At 44.5% G+C, this 17,779-nt stretch overlaps 1 protein-coding gene across 9 annotated transcripts in view; it reads left to right on the forward strand.

Annotated features, from left to right (window-relative positions):
* Sgms1 (sphingomyelin synthase 1) overlaps positions 1-17,779 on the forward strand; it is a 296,894-nt gene that overhangs the window by 9,722 nt on the left and 269,393 nt on the right. For 2 of the 9 annotated variants that reach the window (XM_045154603.1, XM_045154629.1), the window contains exon 1: positions 8,356-8,374. The exons of 5 other annotated variants lie outside the window; for them this stretch is intronic. The gene's annotated coding sequence lies outside the window, so the exon portion shown is untranslated. Of the gene's footprint in view, positions 1-8,355; positions 8,375-17,779 lie in introns of those variants that run through there. 2 more of the 9 variants (XM_045154657.1, XM_045154645.1) reach the window with 2 other exon arrangements.

A 17,779-nucleotide genomic window follows, 5' to 3' on the forward strand; every position in this document is an offset into this window, starting at 1 on the left:
TGATGTCATAGCTCCCCCATCACTGGCTCTAAATAGCCCAAACGTCATACTTTCATCTGCTTCTAAGGATTCAAGACCAAGAAGTGTCAGTAAAGTGAAGTGAAGGAGCCCTGCAGTTAAGCGTGCAGCACCCCACATCTACACATGTGGGCCCTTGCTTCTCCTGCTTGCCAGGAAGTGTGGATACTTCCAAGGAATTTTACAGCCGAGTGGGGAGGAATATGCAACTAATATACACGAAGCAATTACAGAGCTCTTTGTAACAGATGGTATATAATTAGGGTTAAGTGGTGCAGTACCAGGGGAGTTTTGAGGCGAGAGAACTCCTGCTCTGTGAGTTTTCATTTGACTTGGGTGGAATCAGAGTGGGGAGGAGAGAGTGTGCAGGAGAAGTGCAGTGTAATTAGCATTTTTGTGGAAGGCTCTGAGGACCCAGTATTGAACCTGTGGCAGTGGGCATGGTGTCTGATTTAAATGTCTTAAAATCCATGCTTTGGGAGTCTGACAGGTGGCTGGCAGACAAGGAGATAATTGCAGCTCTCTGGCTTTTGGTGTGATGGTTAAAGCACTGACCAATATGTAGACTAGAGTGCCTGGGTTGGGATCTTGGCCCCTCCATGTAGGCGTGGTGCAGCTGTAGGCAGATCGCGCATGCGCAGTCAGCCTCACGTTCTTCTCTGGTTGTAAGGGTGGCAGCTACCTCCCAGGGTTGTAAGAACTGGTAAGTTTAGCGTTTGTAAGGCACCAAGAATCTAGTATAAAATACGTCATAAGATTTTTGTCACTGTGACAAAATGCCTGAGATAATAAACTTTTTTTCTTTCTGAGACAGGATCACTATATAGCCCAAGCTTGCCTCAAACTCATGATGTCTCTCCTTTCCCTCCCAAGTGCTAGAATTATAGGCATGTTCCTCCATCCCCAGTGATAACCAGCTTTTAAGCAGGAAAGAATTTTTTTTTTCTTTGGTTTTTCGAAGTAGCGTCCAGGCTGACCTGGAATTCACTATGTAGTCTCAGAGTGACCTTGAACTCACTCATGGCGATCCACACTCACAGCGATCCTCCCAAGTGCTGGGATTAAAGGCATGTGCCATCGTGTCTGGCTGAAAGGTTCATTTTGGCTTGTGGCTTTGAAAGTTTGGTCTTGGGCTGAGGTGAGGCTGTCCATCATGGTGTTGGCTCCCCGGTCCTCATGATCTCTGCTGTAAGAATTCACTACCGAGTGTAGTGTGGGTGACTCAAGGGAGAGAGCAGCCAGAGACCACGGTGTCAATTTACACTTTAGAGAGGCTTTATACTATTTCTAAAGCATCTAGAATAGACAGCTGTCCTGAGGACATTTTCCTGTCCAGGTATTTGACAGACCCATTTTGGATTATAGGAGGGGCAATGATATGTCCTTGCTCTTTATCAGAAAGCCCCTCCAGATAGCAACCCTATAAAGTTTAGAGCTCTTAGATAGCTACTGTTCATGGCCTTCTGGATTTGGTGTTTCCTCCAAGACCAGAGATACGACTCAGGTCCCAGGCCCTCCTCAGTAGTTACAGTCCTTGTAGTCATTGTTGCACAGGCTGTTGATTATAACAGAAAGGTTGAGTCCCAGTGTCCCTCATAATGGAATGTTCACCTTATGGCCATGGGAAAGAGGGGGGGGGGGAGGAGGAGAGGGAGAGAGAGGGTAGAGAGAGGAAACAAGAGGAGGCGGGTGGGAGAGGAAGGGGTTAAGGTCCCAGTATACCTTCCAAGTACTTGCTTCCAATGATCTAGCTTCCTTCTACCAGATCACACCTCTTCAAGATTTTACCACCTTCCAATAGCACCACAGGCTGGGACCAAGCCTTTAAACATGGGCATTTGAGGGACATTCAAGGTCGAAACCATAGTAGAAATTAAGGATCACATGAATGTGAGTTCCTTTTTGTTCACCATTTCTTGTTGTGTACAAGGCTCGATGGCCCAAATTCGGTTGGGTTTTCTCCATAGAGACCTGGTGGTTAGAGAATGAACAGTCCTACAGAAGTGAAGTTTGACTGGGCATGGTGGTATACACCTTTAATCCCAGCACTCAGGAGGTGGAGGTATGAGGATCGTTATGAATTGGAGGTCATCCTGCGAATGCAGGTCAGCCTGGGCTAGCATGAGACCCTACCTTGAAAAACCAAAAGAGAAAAAAAAGTTTGGTCTTATTTTCAGTTTTGGCCGAGGTGCTGACTTCCACTTTGAGTGGCTTTGTTTTCTCCGCTCCCTTCTCCTTTAGGAGTGCACTCACAAATAGCTGAGGTCTTTGTGCTAGCCCAGGGGCTGCGGGAACTGTAGACCTCTCCACCCCTGTGTTTGCAAGGGAGAGTTTGGGTCAGCTGACTGCTGGCATCGAGTCCCCAGATTTGATTTCATAGCTCCAGCAAGTAGGGGACATGCCTGAGAAGGAGGCTCATGGATTTCACATTTTAAGTTGTTTATTTTCCCTGTTATGGTGAAGCTGTTTATTTCAGCATTGCCTTTCTTGGCTTCATTTTGTTTTTTCCCCTTCCAAATCAGTTGATAGAAATAGCTGTCAAAGGTGGATTCCTGGTTCTGGCATGCTTGTATTTTGTATGAGATTGGTAAAAGAGGCCCCCTGCGGGGCACATCCATACCTCTCAGCCACAGCCAGGCTGCCCTGGTCTCCTGAGACCATAGGGAAGTGGGGACAGTGGAGACAGATATGCCTGGCTGCTGGGGCACACTTGTGAGGTTGTAATGGACTTTGTGAGGAGGTGGGGCCACCAGACTCCTGGGTAACAGGAGCTGGCACGGCAAGGACCCAAGCAAGGGCGTGACAGAAGGAGCAGTGGGCTTGGGCTCACTCTCCAGCTTGGAGTGTTTCTCACATGAAATGGAATAATAACTGTAAACAGCTGTTGTATGATGAGTTTTTGTGATGCCCACAGAGTACTGGGTGGCCTTCCAAAATTGTTAAGGTAGTCTGGGGAAGTGGCAACAGTGGGTGACCCTGAGATTCTCCATGAGCAGAAGGGTGTTTGGTTCCCTTTCCCCTCATGGGTGGTGGACTGACTGTGACCAGAGGAGCTGTTGGACAGGCACCTTTGCTCTGTGCCCAGCTCCTTGCCTGTGCTGCTGCCTGACCTTGTGCCAGGGACTGTCCTTGTCATCCAGGGACTGTCAATTTCAATCTTGCCACCTCTGGTCACAGACAGAACGCCATCCCATGTAGTCCTGGCCCTTCAGTGAAGTGTTGTGGACACCTCAGTCTCTAGCCTGATCTTTAGTTTTGAACATGGTAAAGGAGGTGGGCATGGATGAAACAAAGCCCAAGTCACATGGAGTTTTCTAGTCCCATGGGGCCAACAGGTGATAATTGAATAAACTAATAGGAGGCACACAGGCAGTCAAGAGGTCAGGCTTTGCCCAGCCTCTCAACAGCTCTGTCACACATTCTTAAAGTCTGTAATTTGACATTGGCTTTCTTGCTGCCTTCTGCAGAGAGACACCTGAGTTACCTTGGAAGGCCCTAAAGTGACCCAGTGCTGGCTGAGTGGTTCAGGTTTCTCTGTGGCTTCAGTCTGGCTGTCCTCGCCCTCTTTTAAAAACAGAGGTGGGGTCATTGGAATACACCAAAGTTTTGGAAGCCATACTTTTGCCATTTGTTTAAAAGTCCTCTGAGTACCTAGAAGTTTTTGTTGAGGGATGGGTTTCAGGAAGGCCCAAGATGAGATGTACCATTTTGTCTTGTTTAAGCATATCTTTCAGGGCTCAGTGGCCAGTGCTCTCGTTGAACCCACCAGGAAGGTGTCTGAAAGCTTTACTTCTATGAAAGCAGATGAAAAGCTAAAATTGTGCCATTGAGAATTTCTCCTTACGACTGTCCTGGTTTTTTTCCCCCTAGGTAGGGTCTCACTGTAGCCCAGGCTGACCTGGGTTTCACTATGGAGTTTCAGGGTGGCCTCAAACTCACGGCAATCCTCCTACCTCTGCCTCCCCAGTGCCGCGATTAAAGGCGTGTGCCACCATGCTCGGTGACTGTCCCATTGTTTAGAAGTGACTACCCAAACAAAGAAGGCAGACCCATGCTAGGAGCCTCGTGGAGGGGACCTGGGCTTGACATTTCTGTGTTGTACAGGTTCTGTTTTTCTCTGAGGAAATAAGAGGTGCCATGACTAGCTGGCATTGCTGGGGGAGAGGACGGGGAAGCACTGCCATGCTATGGCATGGTTTGGTTTTGTTCTTTGCTGAGCAAGAAGGGTTTGAGCCGCCGGGCACAGAAGCAGAGGGGCACCAGGGTTAGATGCTGCTTCTCAGCTGGCTGTGTCCCATGAGCGTGAAAAGCCAGTTTGCAGAGAACAGGTTGAGATTTTTTTTTTGGTGGCTGTTGTCAACCAAAGGACACCTCAGTTTTAGATTTTCTGCTTGAGAAGTTCATGATAACTCTCCTAATTTTGGAAAGTTAATGGCTGTTGCAGTCAGGTTTGCATTGCTGACAGAAATTACCTGACCAAGAGCAACTTTTGGGGAAAAAAGATTTATTTTGGCTTACAGACTTAAGGGGAAGCTCCATGATGGCAGGGGAAAATGATGGCATGAACAGAGGGTGGACATCACCCCCCCTGGCCAATATAAGGTAGACAACTGGAACAGGAGAATGTGCCCAACACTAGTAAGGGGAAACTGGCTATAATAGCCATAAGCCTGCCTCCAACAATACACTGCCTCTAGGAGGTATTAATTTACAAATTACCATCAGCTGGGGACCTAGCATTCAGAACAAATAAGTATATGGGGGACACCTGAATCAAACCACCACATTCTGCCCCTGGCCCCCATAAACTGATAACTATCCAAGATGTAAAATGCAATGCATTCAGTCCATCTTTCAAAGTTCCTAATGATGTTCAAACATCTCCGTAGTCCAGGGTCTTTTAACTGAGCTGTAATAAAACACACACACACACACACACACACACACACACACACACACACAAATAAAATAAAATAAAATAAAAACAAAGAAATCCCCTCAAAAAACCCATAATGGCACAGAATAAACATTCACACTGCAAAAGATGGCATTGGGCATAGCCAAGAAATATTCAACCAATACAAGCTTTAAAACAGGGCAAACATCAAACTCTAGCTCCAAGTCCAACAACTCTAGTTAGTGACAAATCTCCAAGACTGGTAATTCTAACCAGCAACAAGTCTCTGGAGTTCTAATTCTGCCCCTCCAGTTAGGCTACTCACAGTCCTAGAAAACTTCATCTGGGTCTGGCAGCTCTCTGTGGCAGCCATGCCGCAGTCCTAGCATCTCCACCAGGTCTCTGCTGCAATGCAGGGTCCATCCTCATGGCTCCATGGGCTCTCCATGCAGACATCCAACAAACCTGCTTCATAACTGCCCGAGGCCATTTCCAAAACACAAGACTATGTTGCAAATTCAATAGCCCTCCCTTTCCTGCATTTTTAATGCTCTGTAATCTCAGGTAGAGTGCTAATTTGTTAGTCTGGGGGGAATAAAGCAGCTTTGAAGAACAGGACACTCCTTGAGCACTCAGTATTCTTCAAAATAGTCTATATTCTTCCTGTTGTGTCAGTGCAAATCAGCTGACCCAATCTCAGTTGTTATAATCTCTCAATTGCAGCTGAATGGGCAGCAGTTTCACCCAAAGATGTCATTTTTTTTTTTTTCCCTCTGTGCCATATCCCTCTTCTTACATTAGTCCATTTCTACACAATGCAACTCTGCACAACTTCTCAGGACATGGCCATAACAGCAAGCCTCTCACACAAACTGCTTCTAGCCCAGTCCAGGCAAAGCTCTTTCTCACCTTCATAAGCCAAACCTCGCAGTCCATAGTTCTTAGTGCATTCAGGTTTTTCAACTCTGACTAGAATAGTCCATCAAGCTGTACTTACAGCACTGCAAGGCATCTCTTAGGTCAAGGTTTCAAGTCCTTTCGCATGCCTCTTGAAAACCAGCTCCAAAAGGCCAAAGCCACACAGTCAGGTGACTAGCAGCAGTGTCACTCTCAGTACCAACTTTACTGTTGCAGTCAGGTTCGCATTGCTGGTAGAACTCACCCAACCAAGAGCAGCTTGTGGAAAAAGAGATTTATTTGGTTTACAGGCTCAAGGGGAAGCTCCATGATGTCAGGGGACAATGATGACGTGAGCTGAGGGTGGATGTCACCCCCTGGCCAACATGAGGTGGACAATAGCAACAGGGGAGTGTGCCAATCACCAGCAAGGGGATACTGGGTATAATACCCGTAAGCCTGTACCTAACACTACATTGCCTCCAGGAGGTGTTAATTTCCTAATCTCCATTAGCTGGGGACCTAGCATTCAGAACATCTAAGTTTATAGGGGACACCTGAATCAAACCACCACAATGACTATTGCCCTCAAGATGATGTAGTACAGGGTATTTTTTAGGAGGGATGGCCTAGACCCAGCTGTTTGGCTCATCTATCCTACCCTTATGGGTTTAACTTAGATCATTACTCACCCCAGAGTTCTTTGACAGTAATGAAAACTTGGCATCCAGCAGTAGGGGATTGGCCAAGCAAATTATGTATTGGCATCTAAGGGTATATTAGGTAATTCTTAAGAAATGATAACTACAGGCTGGAGAGATGGCTTTGCAGTTAAGGTGCTTGCCTGCAAAGCCTAATGACCCATGTTCAATTTCCAAGTCCCATGTAAAGCCAGATGCACAAGATGGTGCATGCATCTGGTGTTCATTTGCAGTGGTTAGGGATCCTGGTGTGCCCATTCTCTCTCTCTTGCTCCTCTCTGCCTCTTTCTCCCTCTCTCTTACAAATAAGTAAATAAAATTAAATTAAAGGAAAGAAATGATACCTACAAGAATAATCTAGATGCTCTAAAACTTTTTTTAAATAAAAAGTATTGCTGCTTTTGTTGAATAACCAGAAGACACTGGCTGACTGCCTGCTGTAAGGCAGTTCCTCTGCTGGGTACTGCATAGTGATGAGCCCAGCAGGCATGACTCCTGCCTTCGGGGAGCTTTTGATGGCTAAGGAAACCATCAGGCCCTACTAACTGTCCCACAAAACTTTGTGAATCCTCATAGGGGAGCTATCAGAATGACTCCCTGCCAAATATTTATACTACTTGTCTTTATTTTAGATGTGTCTCTGTGTACCTGCTCATAGCTGCATGTCTGTCCTGAAATTGCTGATGTTTTAGAAAATTTAAAGTGATTAGGGTGCCACACTGCTCTGGGTCAGTGCTTGTCTGTACCCATGTTGCCTTGCAGCCTGTGCCTGGCTCTGAGGGCACAGGCTATGGTGGTCACAGTGCTGCAGTGACCCCAGAGTGGGTGAAGGGTGACCCTGGGGTCACTGTAGAGCCTGGGCTGACTGCTCAGGGCTGCCTCTCATCAGGTTCTTAGCATAAACTTAGCCTTCCACCTGGGGTAACTGATGCGGTGTGTTTGTGTATACGTGGAACCCTGCAATGTTTTCTGTAGATATTTGAAAATTCACTGAATGAACATTCTATCAAAGTGTGAACATGGAATACTGGCCTGAATAATGTTGGCAAAGCTAGATCCTGTTGCCCTGAAATGAACTTCTGGAATGCAAACCTGAACTTTTATAAACTGTTTACAGTTTTATTGTTATTGTTAAAGTTATAATAAGCCAGGTATGGTGGTACACACCTTTAATCCCAGTATATGGGAGGCAGAGGTAGGAGGATCTCTGTGAATTCAAGGCCTCCCTGAGACTACATAGTGAATTCCAGGTCAGCCTGGGCAAGAGTGAAACCCTACCTTGAAAAACAAAATAAATAAGTAAATGTTTGGTGTTGTGGTATAGGACGTGAACTTAATAGCAGTAATGATGAGTGTAGGGAATGTCTGTGATACTACTGGTAGATGTTCAATTTGAGCTGAGCTGGAGGAGGAAGTGAGACTTTTATTTTGCTTCTGGATTATTTCTTTGAGTAGCTCTGACAGTGTGATATACCATGAGTTGGTGGTGTCTCTCCAGCTTATTAAAAGCTGACTTGGTTCTATCTCCTGGACATAAAGATACATTTGGAGGTGTGGATACAGTTCCATTCAGCAGTCCTGAAGGAGACTCTGTCTGCTGTAATCTCAGAGGCAGGAGTGAGATTGTTGCCCTGAGCACATTTTTCCTTGATAGTTTTGCACATGCTTGCTGCTCCCCACAACCAGTTGAGAGAAAAACCTCATCCTTCAGTTTTGGCTCCAGATGTGTGACAGTGTAACCAAGTAACGGCCTTCAAGATACCAGAGCTGCTTCCTGTATCACCATGTGCATCGTGGCTTTCCTGGCCAGCATACTAACTTCAGCATCTTCTCTGGAGCAGAATGACAGATCTTCAGAGAGGTGAGCGGTGAGGAGCATTTTGTGTCTCTCAGTGTCTACAGTCAGCTGCTTTTCCTTTCCTCTCCTCTCCTCTCCTCTCCTCTCCTCTCCTCTCCTCTCCCTCTCCCTCTCCCTCTCCTCTCCCTCTCCCTCTCCCTCTCCCTCTCCCTCTCCCTCTCCCTCTCCCTCTCCCTCTCCCTCTCCCTCTCCCTCTCCCTCTCCCTCTCCCTCTCCCTCTCCCTCTCCCTCTCCCTCTCCCTCTCCCTCTCCCTCTCCCTCTCCCTCTCCCTCTCCCTCTCCCTCTCCCTCTCCCTCTCCCTCTCCCTCTCCCTCTCCCTCTCCCTCTCCCTCTCCCTCTCCCTCTCCCTCTCCCTCTCCCTCTCCCTCTCCCTCTCCCTCTCCCTCTCCCTCTCCCTCTCCCTCTCCCTCTCCCTCTCCCTCTCCCTCTCCCTCTCCCTCTCCCTCTCCCTCATGAGGGGGAACTGAACAGTATTTGTCCTTTGTTCCAACTTGTTTTACTCAGCCTAGTTAGTATTTTCTAGTTTAATATATATTGCAGTATGTGTTCAAATTTACTTCCCTTTTCAAGGCTAAACAATATTTTATTATGTATATTCATTTGTATTCATATATTGTTTACTCATCTGTTGAATGACCGTGAGCAGATGTGCTGCACACATGGCTGTATGAATATTTGTGTGAGTCAAACACCTTTCACGAGACCTTTGTTTTTTACTTCGTTTTTAGTAGAACTTTCCAAAATTTTATTTACTTATTTTTTAAAGTGTTTTTAAAAATTTGTGTCTTTTGGGCTGGAGAGATGGCTTAGCGGTTAAGTGCTTGCCTGTGAAGCCTAAGGACCCCGGTTTGAGGCTCGATTCCCCAGGACCCACGTTAGCCAGATGCACAAGGGGGCGCACGCGTCTGGAGTTCGTTTGCAGAGGCTGGAGGCCCTGGCGTGCCCATTCTCTCTGCCTCTTTCTCTCGCTGTCTGTCACTGTCAAATAAATCAATAAAAAAAAAATTTGTGCCTTTTGCCGGGCGTGGTGGCACACGCCTTTAATCCCAGCACTCAGGAGGCAGAGATAGGTGGCTCACCATGAGTTCGAGGCCACCCTGAGACTACAAAGTGAATTCCAGGTCAGCCTGGGCTACAGTGAGACCCTACCTTGACAAACAAAATGTGTGCCTTTTTTTGAGATTATTCAGTTTTACTCAGTTTCACTTTGAGCAGTGCTTGGTTGAAGGCAGATGGTTTCCTGAGATCCAGAGAGCGCTCTCACTATCCTATAATACAGTCTCACTGGCAAACTTGGCAGCCACTTTCGGTGAGGCAGGTCAGGGTTCTTGGAAAACTGCCTGCTGTTTTCTTATCTTTGGCTTTGATAGCTCTCCCTGCCTGTGGGATTCTCAGGAGGGAAAATCTGGCAATAGTGTTTGGTTCCCAAATTTAGTCTTAGCTGGTTAAATTCTCAGTAGACCTTGCTGGGTCTGCAGATAGGAACTTAGGCACTGCGTATATCTGCAAGTGTGTCTTGGCGACAGCAGCTCTGGGCTTTCTGCTGAGGGACGATAGATAATCAGTGCAGGACCAGGGTAGAGGCGGCTTGTGCTTGACCAGTAAACACTCTTTTTTTTTTTTTTTTTAAATTTTTTTTTGTTCATTATTTATTTATTTATTTGAGAGCGACAGACACAGAGAGAAAGACAGATAGAGGGAGAGAGAGAGAATGGTCGCGCCAGGGCTTCCAGCCTCTGCAAACGAACTCCAGACGCATGCGCCCCCTTGTGCATCTGGCTAACGTGGGACCTGGGGAACCGAGCCTCGAACTGGGGTCCTTAGGCTTCACAGGCAAGCGCTTAACCGCTAAGCCATCTCTCCAGCCCCAGCAAACACTCTTGATTTTAATTTGTATTTCATTCCCAATCTGTGTAGTTGGGGACCATAGAGCAGCAGATTCTCTATTGACTCCATGTAGGGGTCCAGTGGTGTGGTCACAACCTGCCATCCGACAGTGATGTGTTTATTGCTGTTATCTGTGGAGATGTAGTAAATTGAGGTTAATTTCCTGTTACATGGGAAAAGAGTTCCATGCTTTACTTTTTGTAGGCCTGATAAGAATCAGATCTGATTAACTGGCATCATAAAAAAGTCAAGTCTGTTTGTTTATGCTGTCTACATTTTCTTTTCTTTCTTTCTTTTTTCTTTTTTGTTTTTTTGTTTTTTTTCAAGGTCGGGTTTCACTCTAGTCCAGGCTGACCTTGAATTCACTCTGTATTCTCAGGGTGGCCTCGAACTCAAGGTGATCCTCCTACCTCTGCCTCCTGACTGTTGGGATTAAAGGTGTGCACCACCATACCTGGCTCCTGTCTACATTTTCTAAAGGCACAAGATTTCTCTGAGAGGCTCATTCTGAATTTACTGACTATATTGTAGATCGTGTTTTTCTATTAAAGACCTATTTTGGGGGACTTCTTTTTTTTATTATTGACAACTTCCATAATTAGACAATAAACCATGATAATTCCCTCCACTGTCTTTTATTTTGATGTCATCATTTTTTCCTCATAATATAGTGGTCTTGTGTAGGTAGTGCCAGGCAATGCGAGGTCATGGATATCCCGGCCATTTTTGTGTCTGGAAGAGTGCATTGTAAGGAGTTTTATCCTTCCTTTGGCTCTTACATTCTTCTCACCACCTCTTCCACAGTGGACCCTGATCCTTGGAAGGTGTAAGAGAGATGATTCGGTGCTGAACACTCCTCTGTTACTTCTTCTCAGCACTATGGTGCCTTTTGAGTCATCCCAGAAGTCACTGTCATCTGGAGAAGCTTCTCTACCCAAAAGTGATAGTAGCATTAATATGTGGGTATGGACATTAAGAAAAGTGCTTTTCTTTCTTTTGTGCTTGGAGGATCCTTTCAAGTAGTTTCTGTAGTGCTGGTTTAGTGTTCATATATTCCATTAGACTGTTTTTTGTTGTGTAATGTCCTTATTTCTCCATCTATTTGGATGGATGGCTTTGCAGGATAAAGTAACCTTGGTTGAAGATTGTTATCTTTCAGAACTTGGAATACATCATTCCAAGCCCTTTTGCATTTTGAAGTTTGTGTTGAGTAATCTGCTGTTATCTTGATGGGCTTGCCTTTGCAGGTGACTTGATTTTTCTCAACTGCTTTCAATGTTTTCTTTGGCTTATGTGTTCTGTAGTTTAATTATAATGTGATAGTGAGATATTCTTTTCTGATTTTGTCTGTTTGGCATTCTCTAGGCTTCCTTTATCCACATTGTCATCACTTTCCCCTTTTGGGGGAAGTTTTCTTCTATGATTTTGTTGAAAATACCTGCTATGCCTTTGTATTGAAATTCTTCTCCTTCTACTCTGCCCTAAATTCTTATGCATGATCTCTTCATAGTGTCCTAAATGTCTTGAAATTCCCATTCGTGCCTTCCTGTTAGCTTGCCTTTCTCTTTGTTGTACTCTATTAGATCTGCCTCCTGGTCTTCAGGTTTAGATATTTAGATATTCTACTGGTGAGACTTTCTACAGTTTTCTATTTCACTTACTCTTTTTCATTTCTAGTATTTCTGATTGGTATTTTTTCATTATTTCTATTTCTTTACTCATGTCTTGTATTGACCTCCTTATTTCATTAAGTTGCTTTCCTGAGTTTTTCTTCAGGAGTTTTTCTTCTTTGATTCCTTTTATTTCTTTGAATATAGGCATAATCATTTTTTTAAAAATCATTTTGAGGCATTTCATCTAAAACAGTTTTACTGGGGATCATTTCTGATGGAATTATAAATTTTTGTTTGCTTGTATTGTCTTGTTTTTTTTGTATTACAATGTAGAGATTTTTGCATTTTAGGTTAATTTGATGCTTGGATTTTCTAATTGTCTTCAGTGTTCTTAACCATGTAACTTCATATACCTTCAAGGTAGGAGTTTAAAGTGCCAGGTATAGCTCTTATACTGCAAGAAAGCAGCAGTGACCGTAGGTGTTGAGTTTGCTTGCTATTCAAGTATTCTACTAAACTGGGTGGAGCAATTTGCTGGCAAATTTTAAAATTCAACTGAGCAATATACACACTCAATCAAAAGGAGCACAGAGTATTTATGTAAGGTGGGGATTAAAACAAACAGATAATCTAATAAAGCCATAGTCCCTAAGGGTGTGTGTGGGCCCACAATCTTAATCCTGTTAAGTGCAGTTGAGATTTCTGCTCTGAAATGGATTCTAGGCCAGCCTGGGGCTGAGTCAGTCCCTGCCTCCAATAATGACAAAGGCCCTATAGATCAAGAAACATCAAAGGCAACAATAGTCAACACCAAAATACAGGTTGCTTGAGAAGGGGGCAGTCAAACTGGGGCTGCTGGCACCTCCTCGTGACTCTGGCAAGTTTCCTCCTTTCTGGGAGACCTTAGTCTCGCCTGCTTCTCTGCTGTGTTTGATAATAATTTATACGCCTTCACTTTTCAGTAGAAGAGTGTACTTTGCTGTTTTTTTCTGCTGATTTCCCTCCCTAGAATGCTTTGGCATAGCTATTATGCTTCCATGTTACCCGAAGTTGCCTATTTTATCTATTTTTTGTTTTTTTGGTTGTTTAGTTGTTTGGTACTGGGGATTGATTGGAACCCAGGACCCAACCACTGAACTAACTACATCCTCAGCCCTGGATCTGTTTTTTGTTTTTGTTTTTTCCTGTTGCATGTTTGTTTGTACAGGTTTGTAGTTGATTTTCTCCCCCCTCCTTTTATTTGGAGTGGATTTTAGAAAATCCTTAAACAGGTGGTCTCTGGAGCAAAATAGCATACATATCTAATACTCAGTCACAATTTATATATTTATTTACTTTTGGCAATTCATAAAATATTTTGAAAGAATGACCTGTAATATTGTCTGAATTTTTTTTGTTTTGTCATATAAGATATAATCAGAGAAACGCATCTTTTGGAAATTTTTGGGGCTTTTTGTCCCTTTACGATTTTGAGTGTAGTGAGGTAAGCTGGGATGGCATTTGCTCTCCAGGCTGTGGTTGTTGGTGGTTAAAGTTCATTTATGTTGTGTGGTGGCAGCTCACTGGGAGTCTGGTTGTGGAGGTGTGGAATCTGGAGCTTATGAGACTGGGTTAGTAGTCACAGTGGTGGGTTTGTTTAGCCATTAGGGTGGACACTGTGTTTCCTGAGGATGTTTCTACTGTAAAAAGAGCTCCCCCTATCCTGGTGGAGCTGATGATTGAAAGAGGAACATGATCAAATATCGTGAGCAAATACTGTGAGAGCACCTCGAGTCACAGGTCTGCTCTGTCCTTGCCTGAGCCCTTTCTATCTGGATTCTCCTGACCACAGATTGCCATTTGCTGCTTTTCTCACATCTGGTTTTGATTAAACCCAGGGTGAGGCAGACCTGGAGACTCAGTCCCTGCTTGGCTGTTTCTTCTTTTGTCTTTTTAAAAAATTTTATTTATTTAGGGGGGAGAGAGAGAGAGAAAGAGGAAGAGGCAGATAGAGAGAATGGGCACACCAGGGACTCTAGCCACTGCAAACGAATTCCAGTTACATATACTGCCTTGTTCATCTGGCTTATGTAGGTACTGGGGAATCAAATCTGGTTCCTTAGGCTTCGCAGGCAACTGCCTTAACCACTAAGCCATCTCTCCAGTCCTTGTCTTGTATTTTTGAGGCAGGGTCTTAGGTAGCTCAAACTGACCTGGAACTCTGTAGCCCAGGCTGGCCTTGAAATCATGGCAATCCTCCTACCCCAGCCTCCCTAGTGCTGGCCCACTGAATTCTTTTTCCTTGTGTTCCTCATCTATCATAGAACATCTTCCATTTCCTTCTTCCCTTTTGGGGTTTGAGGCCTGCACTCTGGTTCTCTCATCCATGTCTGGCCCTTCTGCCTAAATTATACCTGTTGATGTTTTCCAGCCTTCAACCCCAAACCCTGGGTTGTGCAGGTTGAGGGGCACATGGTGGTACATACAGGCTGGTGTTGGGAGACAGGCTTTCTTCTTGTGGGTAGGGTGGCAGAAGCACTGGAACTTATTTGAAAGTACAGAGGTTATAAAAATAATTCTCAGGGACTGGAGAGATGGCTTAGTGGTTAAGCGCTTGCCTGTGAAGCCTAAGGACCCTGGTTCGAGGCTTGATTCCCCAGGACCCACATTACCCAAATGCACAAGAGTGTGCATGACTCTGGAGTTTGGTTGCAGTGGCTGGAGGTCCTGGTGTACTCATTCTCTCTCTCTCTGCCTCTTTCTCTCTCTGTTTGTCTCTCTCAAGTAAATAAAAATCAGCCAAAAAAAAAAAAAAAATTCTGTGCTGTCTAGGAAGCCTGGTCAGAGAAGCTTAACTGCTAGACTAACGCAGTATAGGAACAAATGATGGAAAAAGTACAGTGCTTTTTGTTTTGTGCCAAGGCATCTATTTTGGGAACATACTCTGGAGGTCAGAAATATTGATAGTCACATTAAGTCTGACTCTTCCCATTTTCTGATCTGTACATTTCCAGGATAGCTGGTACAACCCCTCCTGGAGTGAACAGCATATATCTTAGGTTTTATGCTGCTCTTAATTTTTGAAAATTTGGTACATAATTAGATCTCAATCTACTCACACATGATTTGCCTCTCTGTATACATGGAGAGGACACATTTTACATGTTCATAGTAACAAATATTCAAGATAAGGAATTACTTTAGAGTTCACTAATGTTTTTTAAGGTCTGGACTTGGGGAGCGTGCACAAAGGCCCTGGATTTGAAGCCTAGAAGTGATAACGATAATGATAATTAATAATAATAATAATAATAATAGCTAATTTATCCAGGGGTGACAGTGCACATTGCATTCCAGTGAGTTGCAGGAAGATTACACAAGTTAAGACCATTGAGGACCCATAGATAGAGGGTCTCAGAAACAAAACTATTAAGAAAAGAAGCTGGGCTTTCGTTTTTGTTTTAATTAAATGTTTTTTTTTCATATTTACTTGAGAGAGAGAGAGAGACAAAAAGAATGGGCATGCCAGCACCTCCAGCTGGGCAATTAAATTCCAGATGCAGCTGGGCATGGTGGTGCACACCTTTAATCCAAGCACTCGGGAGGCAGAGGTAGGAGGATTGCCATGCGTTCAAGGCCACCCTGAGATGACAAAGTTAATTCCAGGTCAGCCTGAACCAGAGTGAGACCCTACCTCGAAAAACCAAAAAAAAAAACCAACCTAACAAACAAAATAACTCCAGATGCATGAACCATCTGTGCATCTGGCTTATGTGGGACCTGGGGGCTCCTTGATTTTGCAGCCAAGTGTCTTAACTACTAAGCCATCCCTCCAGTCCAGAAGCTGGGCTTTCTGAGATGTATTTGTGGGTGCAGTGGAGCTTCCACCTGCCCCTTTTTCACTGCTGTTCGCTCTCACTGAGGAACAAGTCGGCCAGGAACCCGCGTGCAGCCATGGCCTTTAAGGGTACCGGAGAGACACCCATGAAACCGGAGTGGCCATCCACAGAATCCCAGTCACCCTCACCAGCTGCAACATGAAGTCCCTGTAGGTGTGTGCTGACTTGTCAGAGGAGCCAAGGACAAGAGCCTCAGAGTGAAAGACCAGCTCGCACACCCACCCAGACACTGAGAATGACTGCAAGGAAAACACTTGTGGTGAAGGTCCTAAGACAGATTGCTTCCCGATGAGAACCCACAAGCTACTCATTGACTTACACAGTCCTGAGATTGTTAACCAGAGTACTTATGTCAGCATTGAGCCTGGATTTGAGGTTGAAGTCACCATTGCAGATGCTTAAGTCAAGTTATTCCAATAAATGACCTTTTCAGTTAAAAAAAAAAAAAAAGAAAGAAAAGAATCTGGGCCTGGTGGCACATGCCTTTAATACTTGGGAGGCAGGTAGGAGGATTGCCATGAGTTCAAGGCCATGCTGAGACTACATAGTGAATTCCAGGTCATTCTGGGCTAGAGTGAAACCCTATCTTGAGAAACTGGAAAAAAAAAAAAAAGTAAAAGAAAAGAATGATATCTTTTCCTTCACCCATTCGTTGTTGATTGTATCTTCAAATGTTATGGCTAACTTAAAAAAGATTTATGAAGGCTAAAGAGATGGCTTAGCAGTTTAGGCACTTGCCTGCAAAGCCCAAGGACTCACGTTTGATTCTCTAGTACCTGCATAAGCCAGAAGCACCAGGTGGTGCATGTGTCTGCAGTTAATTTGCATGGCTAGCGGCCCTGGTGCATCTATTTTCTCTGTTTCCAATAAATAATAAATAAATAAATAAATAAATAAAATATTTAAAAAAGAATTATGAGGGATTAGCAGTTAAGGTGCTTGCCTGCAAAGCCTCATGTTTGAGTCCCATGTAAGCCAGATATACAATGATGTAAGCGCACCCAGGTATGCCAGATCTCTCACTTTTGCATTTTTTTTTAAAAATAAGGCTGAAGAGATGGCTTAGTGGTTAAGGCACTTGCCTGCAAAGCCAAAGGACCTTGGTTCGATTCCCCAGGATCCATGTAAGCCAGATGCACAAGGTGGCTGCTCATGCATCTAGAGTTTGCAGTGGCTGGAAGCCCTGGCGCACCCATTCTCTCTCTCTGTCTCTCCCTCATTCTACCTCTTTCCCTCTCTCAAACAAATAAATAAAATATTTTTTTTAAAAAAGGCCAGTCTGTTGGGCTTGCCTCAAAACAAAACAAAACAAAAAAAAGATGAAGAGAGGGTGTGGTTCAGTGGTGGAGTTACTTGGCCTGTCATGTGCAAGGCCCCTGGGTTTAATCTCCAGTGCCTCCAAGGGGAAAAAGCAGTGGTTCTTTCATTCATGCAGCGTATTATAGGTTCTTTATCCCTCAGAGTGGTTCTTGTGTTGTTGTTATTATTATCATTCTGTGGTGTTGGCTTTTTATGTGTGAGGCAAGCACCTTACCACTGTGCTACGTCGCCTCAACGTTTTCTGGTCTTGAATTATAATTTCTTGGCTTTTTAAAAAAAATCCCCAATTTATTGAACTACCTGTTAGAGATTTCTTTCTAAGACTTGCTCATTTGTGGAGCTCAGGAGTGGTGAGAAACTAGAGTGAGAATGTCAAGCAGTGAAGGGGTGCGTCCTGGCTGCTGACAACAGAGGTAAGGCTCTGATTCCTGTCGGGTGGCTGTGGACGGCAGCTCTGCCAGTCAGAGCAGTGTGTCCAGCGGATGGTGAGCAAATGACTTGAGTGTTGACTGCTCATTGCCTCATCTGTAAAATGGGGGTAGCAGTGCTGACACTTCCGGTGTGTGTGACATTGTGTTTGTAAGTCCCCAGCTCATGCTCATAGAGAGTAAATGTAGCAGTTGTTATCAAGTCTACCTCTCCTAAGACCAAATGTATTAGAAGGTAGTTATGATTTTCTCCTATCTTCTTTTCTCATGTACCATTCCAG

Source organism: Jaculus jaculus, chromosome 1 (genome assembly GCF_020740685.1).
Source record: "Jaculus jaculus isolate mJacJac1 chromosome 1, mJacJac1.mat.Y.cur, whole genome shotgun sequence".
Lineage (NCBI taxonomy): Eukaryota > Metazoa > Chordata > Mammalia > Rodentia > Dipodidae > Jaculus > Jaculus jaculus.